The sequence below is a fragment of the Haemaphysalis longicornis genome, unplaced genomic scaffold (assembly GCF_048455015.1).
Source record: "Haemaphysalis longicornis isolate Haplotype H1 unplaced genomic scaffold, Haemaphysalis longicornis Haplotype H1 scaffold_3, whole genome shotgun sequence".
Lineage (NCBI taxonomy): Eukaryota > Metazoa > Arthropoda > Arachnida > Ixodida > Ixodidae > Haemaphysalis > Haemaphysalis longicornis.
Window position 1 is genome coordinate 194,432,551 of NW_027526335.1, and position 17,245 is coordinate 194,449,795.

Consider the following 17,245-nt stretch of genomic DNA (forward strand, 5'->3'; position numbering starts at 1 on the left):
GTTGCTGCTCTGTTCGGAAATAGAAATTCAACATAAAGACAGAAAAGAAAGGAACGCTTGTCCCGCAGAAGTTGGTGTCCCGAGAGGCTGACAAACATTACGGAGACAAATGGAACATCATGAGTGGCGGTGATAGGTGGCTTCCTTGGCCTCCCAACACACTGCGTTCTTTTGTTGTTTCAACAAACTGTGGACGCTTTCGTTATCAAGGGTTTACCTGTTTTATCTTTTATATTTCACCCTATTTTCATTAGTACAGCCCGTAGTGCTTGGCGAGATTTTGTAACTTTATGCCTTTACTTTATCAATTTTCTATGTTCTAACCCTTGTGCCACTTTCCAGAAAACTCGAAACCGTTTTTGTCATATCCCCAGCCTAACGAATACTGGTTCTAGCAGACCCATAATATAAATTGCAAGGCAACAGTGATCACAAAGTTATTCATTTTATTCGGCTGTATCCTGTGCTAACACATACAGTGCGCGTAACAATTCTTAGAAAGAGCTGCCGAAATCAGCTTTTTTTAGCCAACCACAATTGCGTGCATTAACGTAGAAAAATATTCTAACTTTATCCGTACGTAGAACCTTACTGTTCGAGAATCCGCCTCCTAACTGAAGAAATAATAACCCCTTCCACCAGAGGTGATCGGTAAGAAAGACACCTGGCAAAGAAATCTACAATTATACCATGTAATTATATCCGTTCGTACAACATTAATGCAAGAGGTTCCGCATCCTAACTGAACAAAAAATAATTCCTTGCACCTTACAGACGTTAAGGCAAAGAAAGATAGCTTGCGATGCCCAAAAAATAGTAGTTTTTTGTTAGTCACCACACCATTCATGGGTTTGCGTAGCTCGGAAGTTTCAAATTTCACAAATAAATGTGTAATCTAAGAGTGGTAAAAATTATTGGCCTGTGACATCTACAGCTGTTGTGAACATTGGGGGTAAAACTTAAAAAAAAAGCCATGAGCGACTATTGATACCATCTTTCCGAGAAGTGTACAACATGTGCATGAAGTGCCTGAATGTCATTAACGCAAAATGCAAGTCGGTTAAGTAAAAGAACCCCTTTGTCCGGATAACAATGATACCATATCCATCCCAAACTTCAAGCGAACAATAGAGATATTCAGAAAAAGAAATGAAGCAATGACGACTCGCCAGCCATTTCCCGCCGGTGTTTTATGACGTCACACGATATGTTAGTTTTGGGCTATCGCTGGCCGTGGGCCTAAGCCGACACCTAGAAAATGCAGTTCTGTTTCATTATGTCACTTTGAATTTTGTCGTGCAGTTAGAACAATGATGCCTACCTGTTTGGTGGGGTCCGCTATTGCGTCATTCCTGCCCATAGAGCGTCTTTGTAGGTAGTATATATTTAGTTAATTTTGATATTTCTTGTATTTTGTTGTTAAACAAACGACTTTCGCGGCTTGGATGAAGCTGAGTGAGTTTCTGAAGGCCAGGTGTTCGCAATTGAGCAGTGGTATTTTGTCTTCATGGCCGTTTTAAGCCTTTGTGGTCAACAAACCAGAATTGCTAGGAAGGGCAGAAAAGCTGAGGCCTTCAGATTTTATAATAAGAGCCTTCGCTTTATTTTAAAACGACATTACTAAATAACGTTTCGTTGCAAGCAAGTATAAAGGGGAAATTTGAGGCTGTTCAGTAAGATTTCCGCAACTCGCTCAGCATTTCCACCTTTTACAAAGTAAAGTTGGGGAAGTTGGCAGTGGCTAGCAAGTACAAAAAAGGTCATGGTACTCATACATTGTATATTCTGTCTCCCACTTTGATCCTGTGATTCAATGTCAGTCACTACGGACGCTGCCCTAAATCTGAGCTCTAAACGTTATTCGCCAACCAAAAGTTTAACCCGATCTTAAAACAGTCGACGATGATGGCGCCGCAAACAGCATTTTAGTTCACTCTGCTGAGAGGGTTTTGATGTAGATGCTTGTGTAACATGACTGAGATACTTCAAAGTGAAGTGCCTCAGCTTTCAGTGGTAGCTAGCTTGTTCATGAGCGATGTTGTACTGGTAAAGCTGCAGTGTAATTACAAATCCTAAATGGACAAACCGTTGAAATATACTCAATGGGTTTTTATTTGTGCTGAAAGGAAAACCATAGCGCGCATCAGTCAGTAAAGGGTAGAGCGGGCTGGTGTTAGAATACAGGCTTCTGTCGCTTTACGTCCCATATTTATATCCGAATAATTAATTCGTTCACTCAACTTATTGTCATTATTAGGTTTGTGAGCTATTGTAAATAACACAGCCTTCTTTCAGCGAGCGAATATTCTAATCTTGGCCCAACCTGATGTTCTTATGAATTTGTTCTTAGCGTTTTGCTTTAACCAGTGCATTGTTTAATCAGCTTTGGTCTCACTATACCTATACGATCTTTTTGACGACGTGCCTGCCGTGGAGCTAAGGCCGTCCCTTAAACTCGTTTTAATATGTAACGGAACAGTTGCTAGTACGCTACTTTGACGACGATCAAAGTGTGCACGCTACCGCACCATTGTGCTTTCTACTGCGAAAAATGAAAATAGTGAAACAGGCGTCCTTGAAGCCGGCGCCCTTCTCGATGAAGTCGCCGTCTTTGTCCTTCTTCATCAAAATGCATGCCGGCCAGACGGGCTTCCGTCACATCCTTGACTTCATGAAGCCCATACGCAGCTATTTAGCTCATAGAAAAGTTTTAAGTTAGATACGTCCCATTGGACCACAGATATCCGTAGGACGTCCGTATTACAGCCGAACGCCCAAGTCCCGCGCTAAACGTCTGGCGGACGTACTTCGGATGTATTTTTCTGGGAAACGTGAACGCCCGTTCAATTTGGTCCGACGGACTTCCGAGCTACGTTTGTGCATGGACGTTTACTGTGGTCCCATCAGTAGAGTCCGCTGGACGCCCATCGTACGTCTGCATGGTTGAAGCAATTATTCCGCAATCATGTTAATAAGTTATCGTAATTAGCCCCGAGTTAATTATGTTGTCTATATTCTTGCTTCCTGCAGCGCTAGGCAAACAATTTGTCAGCTCAGAAAGAAATTGTAATAGTTGTAGCCTTCGCGCACAAAACACTCGATGCGGGCTGAGCGAGTCAACTTCATATAGTTATGTTCGAATTAAAAAAGGACAGCAGATCTCGTAAAGTTTCATAAAAACAGTTGGGTTGATATACAATGTTTGATTTGCTGCTAATTAGGCTAAAATGTATAATTTTTGTAACTAAATTTTGTTTGTCTTTTGTGCGATGCAAAGCCAACACTGTGACAAGCCACGTCAAGCCGTATAGCCATAGCCATTCGCTTATGTGTGCGAGTTGCGAAGCGCCAACTAGCTTCCCTACTGCTTTCTTCTAGACATCTTTTTGCCTCCTCAACGAAAGGTAAGACATTTTTATAAGCGCCGGTGAGTGGGGAGGGGGCGGGAAATCGTCTTTAGCTTTCCGTGTACTGCAAACGCCGTACGCTGTGCCGAAGTTAGGCATAACTTGCTTAGCGCGTTTTGAATGACAATGCCAACGCGCTCAGGGAATCACCTTTTCTTCGCAATCATAGGCGCGATAAATTAGTTATACCGTTTCCGTAAAGCTATCAGCGGTACGTGCAAGTGCTCTCGTTGAAAGACAAAGTCGTTGAGTGTGCCGGCGTTCGCATTCAGCCCGGCGCTACCTACGACGTGGTGTGCGCAGTGGCTACTTTTACGTCCACCCAAGTTTATGGAAAGGGTTGAAATGATTTTTACTGTGTGAGCTCGTTGCGGACATGCGTTATGCGTTGGCCTTTAGGTGAAATGTAGGCACGGTGTGGCGAAACGTGTAAAAAGCCGTACGGTGCGTTTTAGGTGGGTGATTTCACGACCCCAGAAGAGAGGACGCGGCCGTAGTGTTTACGCCGAGGTGTGGCTTATGCCGGCGAACGCGGCGAAGTAAATGCATTTTGCTGACGTGAGCATGAAGCGTGTACTAATATATTAGCCGTGCTTGCTGTATGCGCTTGTAGGCGCACGTATCCGTCAATACCCGCCGCGGTGGATCGGTGGCTAGGGCGTAGTGCTGCTGAGCCCAAGGACGCGGGTTCGATTTTCGGCAGCGGCGGCCGCTTTTGTGATGGAGGCGAAAAGAGAAAGCGCCCGTGTGTACGACATGTAGGCGCACGTTAAAACTAGCCAGGTGGTCAAAATTAATCCGGCGGCCTCCACTATGGCGCGCACACCTCATAATTGATAGATGCCGTCAAAGCGCGTTGGTGAAAACGTATGTTTATATTGTAGAATATTCGGCGGGCATAGAACAGCTTTGCTCGGTGAAACCGAGGTATGCAGTTTTTCTTTTTTAAAATTAGGCTAGGCATTTGTTCTGCAGTACCCTATCCACAAACCGCTTATGCTAGTGCGCAAGACAGTGCAGCTTGTCAGTGAGATCGAGGGATTCTAGCGAGGCACTACGAATCCTACCAGTTTCAGCTATCATTTGGCTTTGTACAGGTTTTCAAGAATCAAAAATTTAGTTCGCCATGAAGTGATTGCAGAAGCATGTTCCGAAAGAATCCCCAATGCCTCGTAAAAATTTTTTGAAGGGTGCAGTCAGAAGTACTTCAAACATCATTGGTATTTGTTGGCATGCCACTACATTAGCTGTAGAGTCGATCCAACCAAAATAGTTCAAAAGCAGGCTAAAATTCTTTTTGTCTGTCTAATAATGTAGCCGTATATAGGAGAAAAACATGAAATTGTTGCTTTTGGTTTTGCAGGTGCTGACCGAGGAGTTGGGGAAAATTTTGAGCCAAGATGTTCCTGGCAAGAAGCACGATGGGCACGTGAAAGGTTGTACTTACATTGGAGGTTATAAAGCGTTAAATAAAGAATTTTCAAGCTTTGCGACTTCGTTTCTTCTGGTTTAGATGCCATACTTTGCAGCATATAATCTGCAGTGTGCTAGATCTATTTCAGTCAGCATATTTCAGATCTATTCCATTCAGCAAAATATTTCAGTTTTTCAAGCTGTTTGTTCTTTAGCGTCCATTGCTGGAAGTTTTGTCTTAGAAATTTAATGGAGATATCCCAAACATACTCAGTATGGATTCATAAAGCTTAGTAGTGTAGGTTTCAGTTTTCTATAATAAACTTGAGAATCTCTACTTCCTGTAAATTTCAGCGCTTTATTGATAACATGCCTTGAAGCACTACTCCAGCTCTAAGAATACTCGATACAAAAGCCTCTTCTGTAGCTTGTTTTGACAAAACCCTAATTATAAATGCTTGTACCACGCACTGTGTGGACCGACACTCCACACCCTATTCATATTTTTCTTGGCAAGACTGGGAGCAGTGATTTTTGCAGTAGCATAATACAGTGGAAAGTCGCGAGCTTATTATTGTAATTTGATTTGATTGATTGTAGAGTTCAACGCGCCGACGCAACGCTGGCGATGAGGCGCGCCGTAGTGGAGGGCTCCGGATTAATTTTGACCACCTGGGGATCTTTATCGTGCGCCGAAATCTCGTACACACGGGCGTTTTTGCTTTTCGCCTCCATCAGAAAAGCGGCCGCCGCGGCCGGGAATCGAACCCGCGACCTCGTGCTCAGCAGCGCAACGCCTTAGCCACTGAGCCACCGCGGCGGTTTTATTATTGTAACCGCTTTTCAATACAGAACCATGTGTACACTGCCGGCTGTCATGTTGAAGCATCCTGTTCACCGAGTTGGTAACTGCCCACTACAACTTATTCGTATTTATGCTGACACAAAGCCCGGAGTGTATGCATAGTCCTTATTGAAAAGTCGTGACGATAAGCTTGCAACGTTTCCCTGTATTATACTTCTGTAACATCACTGTTCGCGCTCTCTGAAAGACATGAATAGGATGTGGAGTTGTCTGTCCACAGAGTGCATGGTGCAAGCATTTATAATTACGGTTGTGCCAAAACAAGCTACAGAAGGGGCTTTTGTATCAAGTATTCTTAAAGCTGATGTAGTGCTTCAAGGCATGTTATCAATAAGGCACTGAGGCTTACAGCAAGTACAGGTTCCCCCTGATTCGAAAAATTTGGGACCAGAAACGGACGTCTGGCGGACATGCGATATCCGAATTTTGTTATCCCCTGGACGTCCCCTGTACATTTAGGTTTGGAAATGTCCCATTTTGAACATCCGCCGGATGTCGGAAAATCCGGCTGGGACGTCTGTCAGACGTTTGTAGGATGAGCAATTCCTTTGCATTGGACCATCCCACGGACGTCTGTAAAACGTCCGCTGGCTTTCTGCGGATGTCTGACGGATGTCCAAATGTCCGACACCGGATGTCCAACGGATGTTAGATGGACGTCTGTGGTCCACTGGGGTCGTCAACCGCTCCTAAGTGTAATTTATTAAATATCTCCGTCCACTACAATAGACGGTTCTTGAATAGTCCTGAATCGCTAATAACCATTGAGTTGTGACTCAACGTTTTTTCCTCTAAATTGGTGCTAATTAGAATTTGTACTTGCTAATTCTACTAGTTAGGGGGAGCGACCTGGTTGCCAATGAATGTCCAACATGGCGTTCACGTTTCAGAGAACCTATTATCTGCACTATCTTTCAACAAATGTAAGCAGAAGGGCCCTTTGAACGAACCAGTGGACATGCGAGTGACAAAAAACCGAGTTAGAGAGCAGTTAGCTACAGAGGAACAAGAATGTTTCGGCCTTTCACATCGGAGTAACACGTGTTAATGACGCCCTTACACTCTTGAAGCATCAACGTGTAGCTCAGACGAGCTCAATTGGGATAAAGGAAGAGAAAACGTAAGAGCTGGTGCTTTGGCATCGTCTCTGTGGGACTCAGCGCAGCCTGCGGGGAGTGCGTACTCGTCAAGTGTGAGAGACCATAGGGAGTGGGGACATCTGGCGGCGCCGTGCCACCGACACTGCCTAAGATCCGGCCCGTGACGCCGAATGCACCTCTTTATTGATGGTGGTTTTGGGCAGCCACTTGGGTAGCATATAAATAGGCATTGAGATAAACACAATGCAATCGTGTCCGTGCCTTCTTTGGTCGGCATAAAGGGGTGCTTAAAGCGACACATATTTGCGTAACATAGTTCAGAAACATTTTATAAATATACTGTGGTGAAACTTGGGAGTAGCAACGTGGTCACCCCCATTTCAGCTTCGGTAATCAGTTAGAGATGCAAGGACAGAAGATTTCTTTTTTATTTTAAGCTATCCTACATGTTACTAGCTACCGTAATTTGTTACCTCTAAGCGTCTCGCGTAATAATATGCCAACTCAAAAACATGAAGTTTAGCTGCATGAATTTAGTAAATTGTAGGAATTCAAACCTGTTGTTTATAACAATGAGGTATGCAACTGGCATAAACAAACATTACTTTAAAATTCGCGCAGTTTGTGTTAATCTTTCGTCCAGCCTACCATGTAGCCCAGCATCGTTAGGTTTCAAAATTTTATTGCACCGAGCGCGGATGAAATCAACAATTGCAATTAAGCGAAATACCTGAAGTGTGTTATTTATATCACTTTCTTTACACGTTTCTTTTTGAATTCCACTGCGATGCAGCATAATACAACAAACAATGTCATTTACCTACAACAGGTTTAGCGGAAGCAGAAATTTTGTCGTGCAAGGTAATGCACACTTTGTCACACCATACCCTTCTGATGAAACTATGTACTCTTGCCCGCGGGTACGCAAAATCAAGGGCTGTGGAAATGTTTGTAGTATAAAATAATCAGCCCTTAGGGCTGGGGAATAGCGTAAAAACATAATGAATTGTTGGGCCAATATTAGGTGATGTAACGTAATTGCGAAGTTTGAGACTCTTGCCCTTGGACCACACAGCAAGGATGTCTTCACCGGTGAAACTTCTCTCTCTCCGTTGCATGAGCAAAGCGGTGGATGATGTGCAGATATGGGCGTCAAGGCGGATTCTTGGGACCCTAATGAAAGCTTGTTGAACTTGGCCCACAGAAACACAAGAAATAAAGCGCCGCCACCGGGCGCTTTCTCCAGTGCGCTTTGAAGAAGATGACACTCGTGATTTCATCAGTGTGCATTCGCTTAACTGGCTAGTTTAAGTGCTCAAAATTAAAGCCACCCCTCGAGTCATCGATGCTTTTAGGTCGTCGACGTTAAGCAATACCCATATTGCGCATCGAATAGATTTGAGACGTTGCAGGAAGTCTTGCGTCACTAAGAACATGTTCTCTGCTGACAAGCATGACAGCACATTTCTCGCGCTCTAAATAGCTGCACACGTGGATACTGGAATCGATAGATGGCCGATTGCAGCGTGGGGAAACTGGTTGAAGTGTGCGCCGCAAATAATGTGACGTATGTGTTCGTGCAATAATTGCAGCTCTCAGTAATTTGCGAGAAAATTTGTACGCATGTAAAGCGCACCCGGTGAAATCAGAACATTATCTAAGACATTAAACGAACTTTATTTTTTGTTATATTTTAAAGACCCCCTTCAATTACCCGGAGTATGAGCGTATTTCTGAACAAAAAAACAACCGCGAATCGAATGATGTGCTCATGGCAGTGTTCTGTTTGCGCTAAAGATGAATTCTGTTTGCGGTAGAAGATTTTTTACGGGATTATATTTTTTATTTATTGATTTGTACTTAGTGCAGCACCCACTTGAGGATATGGCAGGAGGGAGCATTCAACAGAACAAAAATAGCAATTAAACAGATCAAAAGAGCAAAATACAACAAAATAACAATCAACGCAAATCAGAAAGGGCAAGTAAAAATGTTTCCAGCGAAAGGGAAGGAGTATCACCAGACAATCCAGTAAAAGGGAAAAAGCTAAATTTGAATGCGTTGGTTCTACCATGGTAAGGCTTCACATTACGGTGGTGAATTCTTCTAGTAATGGACGGCGAGGCAAATGAGATGTATTTATTGTCAGACATGCGATACACTGAGCGAATAAAACAGCAAAGCAATTTCATAGAATCATTGCGTCGGCACGTGCGTAGTGTGGTAAGTTTAAGAGAGGACAGGGCAAGGAAAGGCGAAAAGTAGCGGTCATAGCGATTACAAATAAATCTGATAGCTTTTTTTTAACTACCTCGATTGTATCGATTTCATGCTGCTTGTCTGGGTTCCATGCGGGGCATGCGTAGTCAAGCACATGACAAATCAGAGTTTTATACATTAGTAATTTAGTTCTTTTTGGAGATTGGGACAGCGTTCGTCCTAAATAACCTAATTTTTTAAAAGACTTTGGGCAGATAAAGTTAATATGCTGAGGCCAAGATAGATTGCTGCAAAGAATAACACCAATATATTTGTCTTCTGTTATTTTTTAAGGTGGATCCGTTAAACGAGTTCGTGAAGAGAAAGGGGACTTACAGTTTGTGAAAGACATAAGCACGGACTTGTTAAAATTGATACTCATTTTCCAGGTTGAACACCATTCACAAACTTTAGTACATCAATCATTGAGATGATGATGAGCTGCAGGAGTTCATACAAAGGGTTCATACAAAGCACAATTATCCGCATACAGACGAATTTTAGAGCTGATGTTACTGGGCAAATCGTTAATATACAGTAAAAACAGTAACGGGCCAAGTACAGAACCTTGTGGAACGCCTGCACTAACACTAACAATATCGGAGTCAGCCGAGTTATAACCAACGTATTGCGAGCGCTCATAAAGAAAATTATAAATCTAAGTAACTAGTTGTGGGTTGTTTAATATGGTTTTAATTTACATAGTAATTTAGAGTGAAGTACAGTGTCGAACGCTTTCGAAAAGTCAATGAATAGTTTGTCAACTTGATTTCCAATGTGCATGCTACTAGTTAAGTCAAAGTCAAAGTCAAAGTCTTTACTTTTTTTTTTGACAAAGGAGGGGGCAGCAGAAGAAGCCGCGGGTTGAGGCGGCTTGACGAGGCGACTGCCCCGGACACAGGCCCAAGCTTACATAGCTTGATACATATCAGACAAATTGAAAAAGCAGTCGCGAGATATCGTGTGCATCACATTGCATCCCATCAGCCATAAATTACTCATATAAAGAAACACAAATCACTCAGAAAAAAGAAATCTCGTGACATACATAATCACTTACAAGTTGAATATACACACACTTATACATAACTAAATTTGTTTTAACAGAGGTTTATAAAACACTTTGAATAATCATGATCATGAATAATCATGAATAATCATGCACAAATTCGGTTAACTCCTTAGCAGTATTATAACTTCGTCTGAATCCATGTTGGAAGTTAGAAAGAAGATTGTTAGATTCGAGAAATGCAATAATATTGTCATGAAGAGACGAAGGAGGGCGCAGTAAGGTATGCGCCGCTGTGGGCCCGATGAAGAATGACGAAGAAGAGCTTTGTGTGAGGCGCGCAGCCTGGGCGAACGCTCTGCAACAGCTGCCCTGTAAATAATGTAAATAGGTCATCTCGTACTGTAAATAGATCGCGTCGTCATCCTCCATGGTTCGCCTCATTCCGTCTGCCCCCACGTAACAATGTGTTTGTAAATAGTATGCTCTAATATTGTGCAGGAATTAGGGGAAGAAAAATGGGCCTATAATTGCTGAAGACTTGCTTGTCTCCAGATTTATGTAAAGGTACTATTTTGCCATTTTTCCAAGATTTGGGAACGGTACCGGATTTTAAGGATTTATTCAAAATTATTATAAGTTATAGACAGATCTAGAAAGAGTAGCGAACGAGAAACATGTTGGGAACACCATCAGGGCCATTACATTTTTTAGTGTCCAAATCAAGTATAACATTAAGTATATCACAACATCGCGGATTGGAGACTTTGGACTCGAGGTGGAAAAAGAAGGAAGAAGGAGATTGTCGACTGTTCAAAGAGACTGAAAGAGCGATTTAAAAGTATTTGAAATTTCCACCGGATTATCTATGATTCTGTCGTTTATTTTGAAAGAATTGCAGGAAGCATCACGGGGCAGGACCGAACGCCAGAATTTGCGGGGATTGTTGGATAGCAAACGTTGCAGTTTAACACAAAAAAAAGAAATCTTTAGCTACATTTTGCTGCTCTCAAAGTTCGCTCTTGACCTCATTAAAACTGATAATACTTTCTGGATTGCTAGACGAGATTGCTAGACGAGAAAAGAAAAATTCCTTTGAACCACCCTTGAGCATTTACGAAGGCGGGCTCAAGCGGCTCTTCTGGGAGCGGCAGGACTGAAGCGCCTCAAAGAAACCCCGAAGTAAGTGCACCTTCAACCAGTCTGAGCCCTTAGGCCTAATTGTACAATGTTTCAATGGCGAAAATCCAAGAAAAGTCCGTCGATTCAGCGCCATGTCCTAGAGTATCTATCCGACTCCTGCCTTAAAACAACATATAACGAAAATTTTACCACAGGAGATACTCACTGGAGGATGGGGAGAGCCCCGTCGAACCGCAGGAAAAGAGAATTTAGCCCCACGCTGAGGCAAAAAGAAAAGTCGGTCGTATACGAAGACACTGCATGTAGAGGAATAGAGAATCCCGTCGCTGAGCTCTGGACACTCACATTTGAACAACACTTGCGTAAGGTCGCTAAGCTGTTTAGCGAAGTGATTTAGTCAAGCAGCTTAGGAAGCTCATATCAAACGAATTTCTCGCACGTTATGATGGCCAAAATATTCATTTACCAGTTTAGTATCGCCTATATTGTATACATGGGCTAAAACAACAACAAGTTTGAACCCCTCCTCTCCAATAAAAATGGCTTTCTGTGGAGTTTATATTGAATGTGGGTGTTTAACGTTTGCTGTGAGCACTGCTCAAAGACGTGAGAGCTTATATAAGACACTTTAGACTTTGTGGGATTTTTAATGTTACACTCATCTGTCTGTACACTGCAGTTTTATATTCTAGAACAATAATACTCGTCCTTGCTGCATTTTCTGAACAACACGTTAGCAGAACATCATAATGCTATTAAGAGCTTGGTAACGAAAATTTCCAGAACATTAGACTACAATACTGCAGTTTTTCTTGCTGGCAGCAGGATCGGAAACGTTAATGTGTACTTCGAAGCGTTTAGGCTCCGATGGCAAATAAAAGCCGTTGAAGTTGTGATGGCATCCCTGAATACAAAGTCCGGTTGTTTACACGAACTTCCAGCACCTCTAACCTTTTAAGAAGTGCCTTTCGATACCCTAGTGTCACGAAATAGGGTTACAGAGTATCGGCACTCTTTTCTGCTATTGTTCCGTGCCGTCGACGTGATCATTGCTCTGTTCGCATTCGATGACATTTGTTTACACTGCGACTGTACATGTTGGTCGCCATTTTGCTGTTTTTTCTTTTTAATCGGTCAACTCTGGTAGCCTTAGCTTGTCCTCCCTGCTCTGTGGATGCGCGCTACTGACGACGTTCCGAGCGCCAATCAACGATAACGCGCTTCGCAGCATTTCAACTGCGGAAGTGTCTCCGAAGATGCCGCCTTGCTGCATCTTCGGCAATGTTGTTTACAAATGATCTCGTCAGAGTCTGCGGCATGGAGTAAAGAAAGCTTAGGAGAGGCCGCGCTAGTAACCGGAGTATTGGGAGAAGTGTTGCAGAAATGACGCAATTTTTACGCGGTCATTGTAGGCCGCGTCCGAACTACGGCGCTGAAGGCCGGCCCACTGAGGCCGTTCGTCTACGCGCGGCTCAGCCGGTAACCAATGGCAGGCGGGCAAAGACGAAGCAGACGACCATGGAGCGAGCGAAGTCGAAGGAGGTAACTCCTGCGCGCAAAATGCACGCAAAAAAAGGGCGGCCTAGAGAAATGGCGTTTCGGGCAGCAGTAGAAGTGATTTCAGGGCCTCTTATAAGCTCTCTTTTCCCTATGGTTTGCGGTGCGGTGGCTGAAACGGAAATCTGGCAACACCGATAAACACCCAAAATGGCCGCCGTTGCTGAGTTGCGCGCGCCAGTTACGCTATGTTATCTAGTGACACTACACTACTCAACACCCCGAACGGTCTGCGAATGAACGCATTTGTTGTGCGAGCTGAAAGCCCAGATTGTCAGTTTTATAAATCGCGAGTTGTTTGTGCCGCAGTAACGTTTCAATACTCCAGCAAAAAACGGAAGTTCCAATACCCGCTCTCTTAGAATAACTGGGCTGACTGTCTGCCTGCTAACGCAGCTGATGACGGGACAGATGTACGAAGTGAAAAAGCATTAACGAGTGGTGTTTTTGAGGGTATTGGATGTATTTGCAATTCGGGAATAGCGGACCGGCCCGAATAGCGGTAGAGTTGGCTTTCGCAATTTTCCTGCAATTCGGTGCAATTTGGCTATTCGCGGAAGGCAACCTACGCTCTTGGAGACGGCTTTGGCTGAATTGGACTTGCGCTGTAATGAATGTGAGCATGTATCAGCACGACAGAACGTACTGACTAAACTGTTGTAAGGGCGCACACTAATCATAGTGTGCATATTGCTTTTTTGGATACCGTAGTGAGCGTTATACTTCTAACGTTCACCCGGGAGATACCACACTCTTAACAAAAAAGCTCGTAAAAGGGTAGTAACGGCTGTATTTACTAACTTTTTACAGAGTTTACTACCCCCAAATACGGTACGTAGGTCCTACCACTAAGTGTGGAACCATTACTAGTCCAGACCGTGAACTTAGTAATTGCTGCTAGTTTGATACTAACATTCACGGAAGTAACAAATTCTATGAATTATTGAACATAATAACTACAGCTCTTTTTCCAAACCAAATCACGATTAAAAAGTTTTGGCAAATCCCCATGCTGTCTTGTATATGCTCACATTAATCTGCATAATTCTAAAATAATCGCTAAAATATTTGCTTTTTACGACAAGCCCACCGACTCTCTCAGGCGCTTTCCGCTGCTGGCTATAAAAGCAAGAAGAGCAGATGTATTGCTAAGGTAACTAAGTAATACTCGCTCTCCTCGTGCATCCCGTTGGCTTTCTTGCTCAATTTAGTTGTTGATTGTCCACGTGTAATATGTGCGTGATGAATGTGTCTATGTCACGCTGCGCACTCAGCAGATCCCCCTTCTCATACGTAGTTTTTTACTAGGTCATGCATGACCAGTTAGTAAAACAAACTAAGTACCAAGTCAATACTGTTAGTAAGTGCGCCGACCTTTTTTTAAGAGTGCACGAATTGTTCGCCGCGTGACCAGCAGCTCAAGGTATATTTAATTCCCGCTTTTTTCTGGTTTATGTAGGAAACTATTCCCTAGTTTACATTTCACGTATTTCTAACAAGGCCACGTAATAACGTTACCATAGGAAAACATTGTTGTGATTCCCACGGGCGAAAGATGCATTAATGATATGTGAAGACTCAGTTAACATGAGCTGCAGGGGTTAAGTGGCTGAGCCTCTGTTCTGCTGCTGAACCCAACGACGCGCGTTCGAATCCTGGCCACGGCAGCCGCTTTTTAGATGGAGGTGAAAAGGAAACATTTTTCTGCACCCGTTAAAGATCCCGCGGTAGTCAGAATTACGCCGCATCTCTCTATAACTGCGCGCCTCATAGCCCAATGTGTACTTCGGCGTGTCGCACTCGCGAAATCTTACTTAGAAAACGCAATTAACAAGTACGAAACGCCAGCCTTAATAGGTGGCATTCAGGATATTCGGTTGGATCATAGGTAAAATCCCGGCAATTACAGTATACACCTAGCCCCATTGACTCGTTCTCTTTGAATAGTCCCAATATTCTCTTCAGTAACTGCCAAACGAAGCGAGCTGTTAGGCCTCCCAGACTCAATTTGTGGAGTCAGACTCCACCTCGCTTAATTTGCAGAGAAGTCTACTCAACATGTCGATATTTTAGTCAATGACCGCTTTGGTGCAATGTAGTAATTACTCAAACATACAAACAGAGTAGCCCATCATCTGACAATGGGACTCAAAATATTACTACACAAAAGAAAATAAACTCGATCCACTTGGAATATCTATACAATGCTTAAAATAATTAACAAGCACTTGGCGCATATAGTTAGTAAACGCGCCATCGACACGGACGCAGTTGCCGGGTGCTGCAGTCGCAAAACAGTGTTCAGCTGTAAGATGCACGACGACGCTATCAAAGAGGGTATCACGAAAGAGGGAGTGTTGAACACCGTTATACGCAGCCTTTCTGCGATACCATATTCCACGTACAGTCGCGGAATTTATAATAATATCGTCCAGCGTCGACCGGCGGGTGGGTCAGCGCCTTACCACGGCAAAAAGCGGCGAAACGAGCGAGAATAGATCGCACGGTTTTAGCATGCGCAGAATGATCCCGACAGTGCAATCGTCGTCTGCTAAGGTGTTACCGCGAGTGCGACACTACACCCTTCCACTTGTAATCAGCCGCCTATCTTCCTTGCCAGGTCGTAACAGTGATTTATCGCGTGCCTTGCCCATGGCAATGAAGATAGGTGCTGATTACAAGTGTAAAGGGGTTGTGACGCACTAGCGGTAGAACCTTAGCAGACCACGATTGCACTGTCGGGATCATTCTGCAAATACTAAACCTGTGCGATCTATTCTCCCTCATTTCGCCGCTTTTTGCAGTGGTAAGGCGCTGACCCACCCACCGGTCGACGCTGGAACGGTATTATTAAAAAAATTGGATGCTGTACATGCCCTCGCCAAGGACTTTGTACTCCGAATCAATGACACGAACATGAGCGTTCAGGTTGGGCTTGTGGGAATTGGTGATGACGGCGTAGTGGGTCAAGCAATCTACGGAAGTGGCATCCGGTTGCCTACTGAAGCACAATACCCAGATATTGATAGCGCATATCCGAGACTAATTTCGGCTGTAGAGGAACTGGTCGTCTCATTCGTACGGCTAGCCATTGTCTTATATCAGGACGGCTAAACACGTTCATTGCGCAGTTCTCGCTTGAAGCGACGCTGCTGTAGTATGCCTTCATTGTCACTTTACTACTCTACTCTTGACTATATATGTGGTTAGTTCCTTTTCGTGTTCCATCTAACGCAGCAGGGTATAATGGTGCGCGTAACGCGATAAGGCGGCAGAATATCGTTTAACTACTTCTCTTTGCAGATTGCCCTTTGTGGCGTGCATGCAGGGTGTGAGCACTAATATAGCCTTATTATTCTCTAATCATTTTGGTATTGGCGTTCCATCTGTTCTATCGTTTGCTCATGTCTTTATTTCAATCCTTATGGCCCCATGTGCTCAGACTCCTGCAATGGTAAGCCCAATCTTGTTTTGGGCCAACACTGCTCGTTACCCTAATTGTTGTTCTCACCCTTTTGGTTTTGGTGTTCCATTAGTTGTTCTATTGTTTCCTCCTATTTTTCAACGAACATATGTAAGCTGCCATGTGCTTCCCTTTCCCCTTTTTATGCCATCTTCTTGGTATTGCTGTTGACGTGATGTTTTTTTTCGCAGAAGTTACGACCAGTTCTAAGCGTCCATGTCCCCCCCACCCCCTCCGTGCAATTCCCTAGATAGGGCATTTGAGTGAAACAGATGATGATGACGATGGTGATGGTGATGATGATGAGGCTGGTTATACTACTGCGGGGAAAAACTGTTGTTGCCGTCGCGGCCGTGACATTTTGCCCGTAATGTGTCCCAGCGGAGACCACGGAGAAGTCTTCCTACGTGATTGAAAACGTGATTCACATTCGTAACCTTTCTAAGAAGGTCAAATACATGCAGAAATAAACGTTAAGTGGACAAGTTGGCACTATGATTATTGGTCAATGGTAATAAAACCACATTCCGTTGCTGCTGAAGACGCTGTAGCTGAATGCTGGTATTGGATATGGAGAGCAGATTGATATATATGTATTGCAGGTGAATATCTGGCAAGACCCGCCTCCAAAGTGACCATTCTGAGTTGAAAGCTATGAACTGTTGTTGACGTAAGAGTAGGCGGAGAACTGCTCATCAATACTTAAATAAATGGAGCTACGCCTCGATTGCGTTCCAACCTTTTAATAAGCTAGACATTGATCGTTAATTTCAAAAGCTCTCTTTTTCCGCGGCATTTTGTGCTACTAAATTATTATTATGTATCTTAGATGTCTCCCACTGAATGTCAGGTGAATTAGTTGTATCCATCACAACACCTGGGATGTTCAGCTGCTCGACGAATGCCCATCATTTGTTCATTACTTCGCAGGTCTCGCCGTATCTACATCATATCCCAGGACTGTGGATTCATCCGTGCCAAACACAACCATCAAGATACGGAACAAAGCTAACCGGCAAAGGGGCATCC

The 17,245-nt window shown here is 43.7% G+C and overlaps 1 protein-coding gene across 1 annotated transcript in view; it reads right to left on the bottom strand.

Moving 5' to 3' along the window:
- LOC144175920 (cell adhesion molecule Dscam1-like) overlaps positions 1-17,245 on the bottom strand; it is a 474,324-nt gene that overhangs the window by 220,004 nt on the left and 237,075 nt on the right. The gene's annotated exons all lie outside the window — the stretch shown is intronic.